The sequence below is a fragment of the Microtus oregoni genome, unplaced genomic scaffold, assembly GCF_018167655.1.
Source record: "Microtus oregoni isolate MIOR12 unplaced genomic scaffold, Mior012 000160F_ref0000428, whole genome shotgun sequence".
NCBI lineage: Eukaryota > Metazoa > Chordata > Mammalia > Rodentia > Cricetidae > Microtus > Microtus oregoni.
This window is the reverse complement of record NW_024544815.1, coordinates 948,904-959,929: the sequence shown is the minus strand read 5'-3', so window position 1 is coordinate 959,929 and position 11,026 is coordinate 948,904. Positions and strand designations below refer to the sequence as shown.

The 11,026-nt window shown below is 35.9% G+C and overlaps 1 pseudogene; it reads right to left on the bottom strand.

The window, feature by feature from the left end:
- Positions 1-8,914: 8,914 nt before the first annotated feature.
- Positions 8,915-9,842, bottom strand: LOC121445127 (annotated as a pseudogene).
- Between the last annotated feature and the right edge of the window lie 1,184 nt (positions 9,843-11,026).

The window sequence follows — 11,026 nt, the reverse complement described above, 5'->3', positions numbered from 1 at the left end:
TTGATAATTTCTTACATAAACTGAACCTTTTTAATTTTAATTCTATCTACACAGCACAAATACAAGACATTCTATCGTTACATATTTTCTAAAATATATTCTAAGTTTCACATCTAGTTTTAGGAAAGCTCTGTTAATATCTATGCTCAATTTTTCTCAAACACCATATGATGTTCTCTGTCTGTGGAAATTTTCCTAACAATTTAATTTTTTCTCAAGTTGTATGTGACCTTCCTTTTCCCTCAATGTAAATTTAAATTTGGTGTGGTGGGTATTTACTCATTGCTTTAAACAGATTTAAATATTTTTAAAGGAAGATTAAATAGACTAACCAGTGGTGAGCATTATATATAGATGAAATAAGACAACTACTCTATATTCATAATATACATAGACTTTATTACCATTCTAGAGGCAGTGGGACTGGGGAAAATGAAGTCAATAAATGAGAAGGACTAAAATCTCATACAATAGCCAACTTTATTCAGGTCCTCAGACAGTTTATACTCTGAATATTAATAAAAATAACAGGAGTAAAGTTTTTATGAGTTCAAGCTGGGTACATACAACAAGGCCAAGCTATATATGACAAAACGTGTTTTTACCTAGAGGCATATAAAGGGCAGTTTAAACAACTGAATAACTAGCAGTAAGCACTAATGAGTAATCTGAACTAAACTCACTTCTATCTGTCATGACTTTGGAAGACCACAAAAACATATTCCAATAGCAATTCTGTGCTTTGAAGAAACTGAGGTCACAAGACTTTTATCTTATTTTCTTGGAGTATTCTCACAAGTCCTTAGACTTCCTTGCATATGAATCCATTCCTGAAGCATATTCTAGTAAAACTTCAGGGAAATCTTGAGTTTAAACCCCATTGACTCAATTTCAGAGAAGATTGTCTAATCCAGTTTCAGAATAACATCTTCTTGGAAGGTAGTTACTCTGTTTCTATATACAAATGATGCCAATAGGGTGGAAATGGCTATACAGTGATTTTTCCAATTAGAGGGGTCAAGATGTAGGGAAACCTACATTTGGAAGATCAACCATGTTGTTTAAAATAAGTACCAGATTTTGGCAATGTATAACTGATTGGTGGAATTGTAAATTCTCCCATCATTTCCTCCATTGGCTTCTAATTTGTTATTATTACTCTGTCAGCCCTAGTTAAATAATTCTCTTCAATTGCTTCTTTTAATTAATTTGCATTGATTTTTGAAATTTCTGTACACATTGAGAACACATAACCATGTATTTGTGCCTGGTCCACAAGAAAGAGTTCCAGGGCAGGCTCCAAAGCTACAGAGAATCCCTGTCTCGAAAACAAACAAAAAGAAAAAGCATGTATTTGTTTATATAATGAATTATCTGAGTTATACAAATCCTAGAATCATAGGTGAGAAACACAATGAGACAACAAAAAAATAACAAAACAGAACCCCATGTGATATGAAATATGGTAATACTTGCTAACCACTGTTGGGACAATGCTATGTGCAAATTCAATGCACATAACAGACAGTTTAAGGTTTGAATAAAGTATATAAAATGGTTGTATATACAAAACTGAAATTTCTCTAAATAATTAAGTTCATGATATAGAAACAAATGACCTGTGGCTATGTCCTTGCCACACATTTTAAAATATATTATTGATCCATTTTTCTCATAGTTGAACTCTGGAAAATCATTTTGAAAATAATTTGGATATGGACCTATATTTGAAAGTCAGTAAAGCCCATTAATTGGCAGTCACAATGATATGTACTAATTTTCCTGAGCACATTCAGCTTTACTGTTTTAGTATTAATTGATCCTGCATGAAAATATTTCAGAATTGAAGACCAGGTGCTCCTCTGCTTTATGATACTGTCTGGCAAAAATACAAGTTCTCAGAAAAAATTCCTGATAAGGAGTCTTCATTTAGATAAACACCTGTGTGTACCATGATTTCTCCATCAAATCACTTTCTTTTGGAATGGTGATCAGTGGCCAGAGCTGTGATGTTTCTAAATAAAGGTATAAATAATACCAAAACATTGTGTTTGACTTTCTTGTTATTTTTTTGGGGGGGGTATTTTGTTTGATTTGCTAGTGCTTTTGGCTTGTTTCTTCTTTTTTTGTTTAAAAGAGAGAGAGAAGACAAGGAGTTGGGTAGCTGAGTGGGGAGTATTTGGGAGTATGGGGAGAGGAGAAATTCATATTGGAGTATTTTGTGAGATATTTTTCATAAAAGGAATGATAAAAAATAATGCTAATATGTAACAAAGATTTTGTGACATGATAAATTCATAAAGACAGAGTGCTCAAAGATTGGATTATGAACCTAGCCACATAGAAGTCAAGAGCTCTCTCTCTCCTTCTGGCACTAAAAAGAAGTGAAAGGAAGACTATCTATGGTAAAAGAAAAAAAAGGTGATATCAGCACTCTCCACATTTTATCTTGATTTGGGACTGCTTTTTCCCCAGAGTTGTGAGATTTACCAATATGTTATATTTTGTTACCATAACTCAAAAATATAAGAAAAACAACATGGCTGAAAACATTGTTTCAATTATATCAAAGATTATGCAAAATGTAGTAGAATTTATTTGGTGATAAATTAAAAGAGGAAAACAGGTCAATGGTTACCTTTATTCTTCTTAATGGATATTTGAATTTTATTATATTTGAACAGCCAGTTCAGATACATATTAGTCATATTGTATTATGTACAACATGTAAACAAAAGAAAAAGAAAATTAAAGTCATCAATGTCTCAAAACACAATGAGCCAATTATTGTTATTATAATGTGCCTCTAAGGTGAAGTTGGAATTCTGACCCTTGGATTCATTTAAAAGAATTTATGACTTCAAATGAAGTTCTCACAGATTAGTTTTTGGTCTGAAGCTTGCACAGGACTGTGGACCACAATTTCAGAGGCTTTGTTGCCTTGAATGGGACTGTCTATTGAAGTGTTTATAGCTTATTTCCCTACTCATCTTTTCTACACAACACCTTCCCTTTTAAATGCCAACTGATGGCTGTAGGTAAATACTACTGAGTTAGACGCTTCAATCTCTAAAGTCTGTGTGTTGTATGATACAATAAGATCAGAAACTAAGCAGAGTGCATGTAACACTAATCGAAGATGGGAAACGTTCTAAAAACAAGTGGTAGGAAAGGTGATGTATAATAATTTTACATGTACTAAACATTAGGTCATTCTAAAAAAGCCCTTGAGTAAGGCAAAAAAGTTGACATCTTTTCACTTTGCTATTATTTCTAATATGCTAGGCAGTACCTCAACAATGTTTCCATGAATTTCATCATAGTTTTTTTCTGCATTTCCACCCAATTAAACCCATTGAAATATACAAAGCAGCTTAAGAATCCATTAAGAAACAATTCATTAATCAGTATTTTTTTCATATTATAATCTCACACAGTTGTATTTTAAAGGAATCATTCAGTAGTTCAGCAGTTAATGAGTCTGTATTTTCAATTTTGCTACAGCTGATAATGCAGCTTGCTTTTATTTCTACTATGCTAGCCACTATCTCAGCAATATTTTAATTTAATTCAGCGTATTTTTGCATTGCCACCAAAAGTCAATAAAATATAAAAAGCAGTTTAAGAATATGAAAAAATAATTCTTCTTGGAAGTTCTGGTAGAATTCCACATTGAAACCATCTGGTCCTGGGCTTTTTTTGGTAGGGAGGTTTTTGATAACCTCTTCTAATTCTTCGCGACTCACCGGTCTGTTTAGATTGTTCACCTGGTCCTGGTTTAACTTTGGTATATGGTATTTATCTAAAAAAGTGTCCATTTCCTTTACATTTTCCAGTTTTGTGGCATATAGGCTTTTGTAGTAAGATCTAATGATTCTCTGAATTTCCTCTGTGTCTGTGGTTATGTCTCCCTTTTCATTTCTGATCTTATTAATTTGCAAATTCTCTCTCTGCCGTTTGATTAGTTTGGATAGGGGTTTGTCAATCTTGTTGATTTTCTCCAGGAACCAGCTTTTTGTTTCATTGATTCTTTGTATGGTTTTCTGTGTTTCTATTTTGTTGATTTCAGCCCTCAGTTTGATTATTTCCAGTCTTCTACTCCTCCTAGGTGAGTCTGCTTCTTTTTTTTCTAGAGCTTTCAGGTGGGCTGTTAAGTCTCCAATGTGAGCTTTCTCTGTTTTCTTTAAGTGGGCACTTAGTGCTATGAACTTTCCTCTTAGGACTGCTTTCATAGTGTCCCATAAGTTTAAGTATGTTGTTTCTTTATTTTCATTGAATTCTAGGAAGACTTTAATTTCTTTCTTAATTTCTTCCTTAATCCAGGTATGGTTCAGTAGTTGACTGTTCAGTTTCCATTAGTTTGTAGGCTTTCTGGGGGTAGCATTGTTGTTGAATTCTAACTTTAATCCATGGTGATCTGATAAGACACAGGTGGTTACTAATATTTTTTTGTAACTGTGGATGTTTGCTTTGTTACCGACTATGTGGTCAATTTTTGAGAAGGTTCCATGAGCAGCAGAGAAGAAGGTATATTCTTTCCTATTTGGGTGGAAAGTTCTATAGATGTCGGTTAAGTCCATTTGATTCATTACCTCCATTAATTCTCTAATTTCTCTGTTAGGTTTCTGTCTGATTGACCTGTCCATTGGTGAGAGAGGAGTGTTGAAGTCTCCTACTATTAGTGTGTGCGGTTTGATGGCTACCTTGAGTTTTAGCAATGTTTCTTTTATGTACGTGGGTGCTTTTATATTAGGGGCATAGATGTTCAGGATTGAGACTTCATCCTGATGAACTGTTCCTGTTATGAGTATAAAATGCCCCTCTCCATCTCTTCTGATTGATTTAAGTTTGAAGTCTACTTTATTAGTGATTAGTATGGCCACACCTGCTTGTTTCTTAGGTCCATTTTCTTGATAAGCCTTTTCCCAGCCCTTTACTCTGAGTAGGTGCCTGTCTTTGTGGTTGAGGTGTGTTTCTTGTAAACAGCAGAATGTTGGATCCTGTTTTCGTATCCAATCTCTTAGCCTGTGCCTTTTAATAGGTGAGTTAAGTCCATTGACATTAAGTGATATTAATGACCAGTGGTTGATAACGCCGGTCATTTTTTTAGTAGTAGAGTTTGTGTGTTTCCCTTCTTTGATTTGTGTTTGTGAAGGGTCTCTAGACGTCTGAGTTATTGTGGTCATTGTTGGACTCCTTGGTCAGTGATTTTCCTTCTATTACTTTCTGTAAGGCTGGATTTGTGGCTGTGTATTGTTTAAATTTGTTTTTATCCTGGAAAATTTTGTTTTCTCCATTTATAGTGAACGAAAGCTTGGCTGGATATAGTAGTCTTGAATAAAACAAACACATTATTAGGTTCAATGTGTTCTGACTGATATTGAGGTCTTTAATCCATTTGGACTTGAGTTTTGTGCAAGGTGATAGATATGGGTCTATTTTCATTCTTCTACAGGTTGACATCCAGTTATGCCAGCACCATTTGTTGAAGATGCTTTCTTTCTTCCATTGTATACTTTTGGCTCCTTTATCAAAAATGAGGTGTTCATAGGTTTGTGGGTTAAAATTCGGGTCTTCTATACGATTCCCTTGGTCGACTTCTCTGTTTTTATGCCAGTACCACACTGTTTTCATCACTGTAGCTCTGTAATAGAGTTTGAAGTCAGGGATGGTAATGCCTCCAGACAATCCTTTATTGTATAGGATTGTTTTGGCTATCCTGGGTTTTTTGTTTTTCCATATAAAGTTAATTATTGTCCTCTCAAGATCTGTGAAGAATTTTGATGGGATCTTGATGGGGATTGCATTTAATCTATAAATTGCCTTTGGTAGAATTGCCATTTTTAATATGTTGAAGTACCCTACAACAGATGGGCACAGGAGATCGCTTCCTATGTGTAACCTCAATAGCACAGACATTAAGGGCAACATTGAATAAATGGGACCTACTTAAACTGAGAAGCTTCTGTAAAGCAAAGGACACTGTCTCCAAGACAAAAAGGCAACCTACTGACTGGGAGAAGATCTTCACCAAACCCGCAACAGACAAAGGTCTGATCTCCAAAATATATAGAGAACTCAAGAAACTAGACTTTAAAATGATAATTAACCCAATTAAAAAATGGGGCACTGAACTGAACAGAGAATTCTCAGCAGAGGAAGTTCAAATGGCCAAAAGACACTTAAGGTCATGCTCAACCTCCTTAGCGATCAGGGAAATGCAAATCAAAACAACTTTGAGATATCATCTTACACCTGTCAGAATGGCTAAAATAAAAAACTCCAATGATAGCCTTTGCTGGAGAGGCTGTGGAGGAAGGGGTACCCTCATCCATTGCTGGTGGGAATACAATCTTGTGCAATCACTTTGGAAATCGGTGTTTCGGTTTCTCAGGAAATTCGGGATCAACCTACCCCTGGACCCAGCAATACCACTCCTGGGAATATACCCAAGAGATGCCTGATCATATGACAAGAGGATTTGTTCAACTATGTTCATAGCAGTATTATTTGTAATAGCCAGAACCTGGAAACAACCTAGATGCCCTTCAAAGGAAGAATGGATGAAGAAAGTATGGAATATATACACACTAGAGTACTACGCTGCGGTAAAAAACAATGACTTCTCAAATTTTGCATGCAAATGGATGGAAATAGAAAACACTATCCTGAGTGAGGTAACCCAGACCCAAAAAGATGAATATGGGATGTACTCACTCATAATTGGTTTCTAGCCATAAACAAGGGTCACGGAGTCTACAATTGGTGATCCCAAAGAAGCTAAATAAAAAGGTGAACCAAAGGAAAAACATATAGTTGTCCTCTTGGCTATGGGAAGTAGACAAAATGGCCGGGGAGAAAATTGAGATCTTGGGGGTGGGGTGGGATGGTGGTAAGGGGAGATGGGGAGAGTAAAGGGAGAAGGGGGGAATGGGGGGAACTTGGGGAAAGAGGAGGATTGGGATAAAGGAAGGTTGGATAGGGGAGTACGGAAGCACAATTCTTAATTAAGGGAGCCACCTTAGAGTTGGCAAGAGACTTGAACCTAGAGTGGCTCCCAGATGCCCAAGCCAAGGTCCCCAGTCAGTTCCTTGGGCAGCTGAGGATAGGGAACCTGAAATGACCCTATCCTATAGCAATACTGATGAATATCTTGCATATCATCATAGAACCTTCATCTGGTGATGGTTGGAGATAGAGACAGAGACCCACACTGGAGCACTGGACTGAGCCCCCAAGGTCCCAATGAGGAGCAGAAAGAGGGAGAACATGAGCAAAGAAGTCGGGACCACGAGGCGTGCACCCACCCACTGAGACAGTGGAGCTGATCTATTGGGAGCTCACCAAGGCCAGCTGGACTCTGACTGAAAAAGCATGGGATAAAACTGGACTCTCTGAACATGGCGAACAATGAGGGCTGATGAGAAGCCAAGGACAATGGCACGGGGTTTTGAACCTACATAATGTGCTGGCTTTGTGGGAGCCTAGCCAGTTTGGATGTTCACCTTCCTAAAAATGGATGGAGAGGGGGAGGACCTAGGACTTACCACAGGGCAGGGAACCCTGACTGCTCTTTGGACTGGAGAGGGATGGGGAGAGGAGTGGGGGAGGGGGAGACGGGTGGGAGGAGGGGGAGGGAAATGGGAGGCTGGGAGGAGGTGGAAACTTGTTTTTTTCTCCTTTTCTCAATAAAAAAATGGAAAAAAAGAATATGAAAAAATAAACAATTCATTAATCCGTATTACTTTCTTATTTTAGTCTCACATGGCTGTATTTTAAAATAATCATCCAACAATTCCCTGGTTACTGAGTCTGTATTTTCAGCTTTGCTGCACGTGAAAACCGTTTCTCCATGCTTGTATGTGGATGAACCCAATCATTACTTTAGTATGTCATTGGTGAGTTTACTTGTTTCCACAAGTCATATCAAATATACAATGCAGTTGCTTAAATAACGAGTGGGACAGACAGTCCTTGAACAAGGATATCCACAATCTCATATTGAAAATTATCTAAGAGAACTGGAGTGATAGTTAACAATGGCTTTGCAAGATAATTATTTATGACCTACCAAAGGGAGCATTTAACCCATAAAATGAAGTGGGCATAGATGGATATAGAAGTTACCAAGAAAGCTGATATCAGCTACAGTTCATGGTTATCTTTATGAAAGCCCTTTCCTTCCTCTTAACCTACTTTGCACATCTTTAATTTTAAAAAAGAGATAAACTAGTAATCAATAAGAGTTTTGCAATTTCCAGATGCTCCGACAAGAATTTGTTCTTTTCTTCAGAAGTGAGCTTATCTTTAGGTATGAGACTGGGTATCTAAGTCAAGGTTACTGCCGGTCTACACTTAAACATAATTTCGAGAACTTTTCTGTACAGGCTTCATTCTACGGCAATTTTAAAACTGATTAAGCAATTTGTTTGCTTGAGTAATTTATGTCTATTACTTACAATTCATGACAACATTTATGATCATAGATAAAAAGATGATTCACTATCAAAAACCCCATAATACAGATAATATAATATAGCATAATGTTTATGATTTATAATCCAGATTCCAATTATGGATTCTAACCAAACTTTGACACAGAAGTCTCTTACCACTTGTTGTAACATTATAAGATCACTGGTAGGTGTCCATGACTTTTGCTTATTAAAATAAGCAAAAGTTTCAGTGAGAGACTTAAGAAAATGAAGAATAAAAATATAAGCAATTGTATAGATGCCTTCACATTGAATTTAATAAAATGTAATGCAAAGACAGGCTATCTGGGATAGTCTAGCATTCTCAGACGTGGGAGACTTGAAGCGAGGGGTTTTCAAGGGCTAGTCTGGAAAACATGGTGAATAACTAAAACTGCTTGTGAATGAAGAAAAGTGGTGATAATTCTAAAAAAAAATATTTAAAACCATCTATTTATTTTAATTTTCTTCAAAGACTCTTTCACATCCTTGTTCCTCAGACTGTAAATCAGTGGATTCAGCATGGGAATTACAAGGGTGTAAAATAAAGAAGTCATTTTGTCTTGATCCAGGGAGTAAGAAGAGCTTGGACGAAAATAGGTGAAGAGTAGGGTTCCCTGAAAAATAGCAACTGCAGTCAAGTGTGAGGTGCAGGTAGAGAAGGCTTTGAATCTTCCCTCAGTAGAGTGGATTTTTAAGACTGATGAGATGATATAACAATAAGAAACAAGGACCCCTGAGATGGTGCTCAGTTCAAGGAAACCATAAATGGTAAATAATGCCAGCTCATTTATTTGAGTGTCTGAGCAGGAAAGAAGGTAAAGAGGAGGCAAATCACAGAAGAAATGGTTGATCTCATTGGACCCACAGAAACATAGGCGGAATGCCAAAGTTGTATGTATCAAAGCATCTGATGTTCCCACCAGGTAAACTGCAGCCATGAGCATGGAACACAATCTGCTAGACATGTTTACTGTCGAGCAAAGGGTTGCTAATGGCCTGATACCTATCAAAGGCCATCACTGCCAGGAGCACACACTCAGAGTCTGCAAAGGTACAGGAAATGAGGAACTGAGTAGCACAGCCCCAGAAGGGAATTGACTTATTTTTGCCAAAGATATCTACTAGCATCTTGGGGCCAATTGCAGTGGAATAGCAGAGATCACAGAAAGAAAGGTGGCTCAGGAAAAAGTACATCGGTGTGTGAAGCTGTGGATCCATTCTGATCAAAATGATCATACCAAGATTCCCCAAAAGGTTGATGAGATAAATGAGTAGAAATATGGCAAACAGTGTCCCTTTCATCTCAGCATTATTAGTAACTCCCACGAAAATGAATTCATTCAGTGAGCAGTTTCCTATGCCCATTTTTCTTCCTGTCTATACGTTTGAGGAAAGAAATAGAAAATACATACACATTTTAACCTCTGGGTATCAACAAATAGAACACAATTCAGTTATTTCTCATCCATTTTATAGTATAGAAATGTTAGAGTCCTGATTCTTTCTTAATCTATTTCTTAATGACAAACATTGGCATTATCTGAGATAGACAGTTGAGAAACTGAGATGAGTCTATGCACCACATTAATAATGAAATGAAATAAACACAGATGTTAGAGACACAGATTTTACATGAAGGGACTATTATTTCTGTTCTTTATTGTATTAAAACACAAATTATTTTAGTTATTTGTTTTCTGAACAATCAAATGAGCTTAAAACATGTTATTGATTTATAGTCATTGATAATAACTTTAAAAATGAATAAATAAGCTTAGTTATAGAAATGCAAATCCAAAAAAAATTTAGTAAAAACTAAGACAGCTATTTTTTTTGTTTTTTTTAATGTTTTTAATTGAACTAAAGTTACATGAGTTCCCCTTCCCTTTCTCAAGCTAGCACCATGCAAGTTACCCTCCCTCTCTACCGCATTCCATGCCCAACTCTCTATTTGAGAGCAGCATTTTACTATATTCTGTGTGTGTACAAGTCCATGTGCAAATATACATAAATATAGAATCTATTGACTTTTTTGTTGGTTGTATTTATATACTCTAGTCATTTTTCTTTGTCTATTCTATTTTATGTTGTAATTTACTGAGACACAAGATAACATTTATTTGATCATTGCTATTAGAATACGTTATGTTTGCAATATTAGTCCTTATCCATCGTTAGTAGTGGCCTGGTACCAAAGTATAATTCTTTTGACAAGTTAGATGGCTAAAAGCAGGCAGCATCCAAAAAAATTATCACATAGATCTGGGTTTAGCTATTTACATTTTTAACAATTAAAAAAAATGCAATCAGAATGGAGCACAATAAATGTTCTAAAATACATCTGCTTTCTTATGCATATGTGCATTTTCATGTATGTTTTTCTTATATGTATATGCATATTTCTATGTTTTTAGTGAGCAATAGAATTCCAAAGACAGATACTTTTGCATTATTCAGATTGTGTAAATAATATGAAGAGTATTTTATTATATATAAACATTGCAAGCATTATTTGTATTTAAGTCACTTAAATCCACATAAATGGCCAT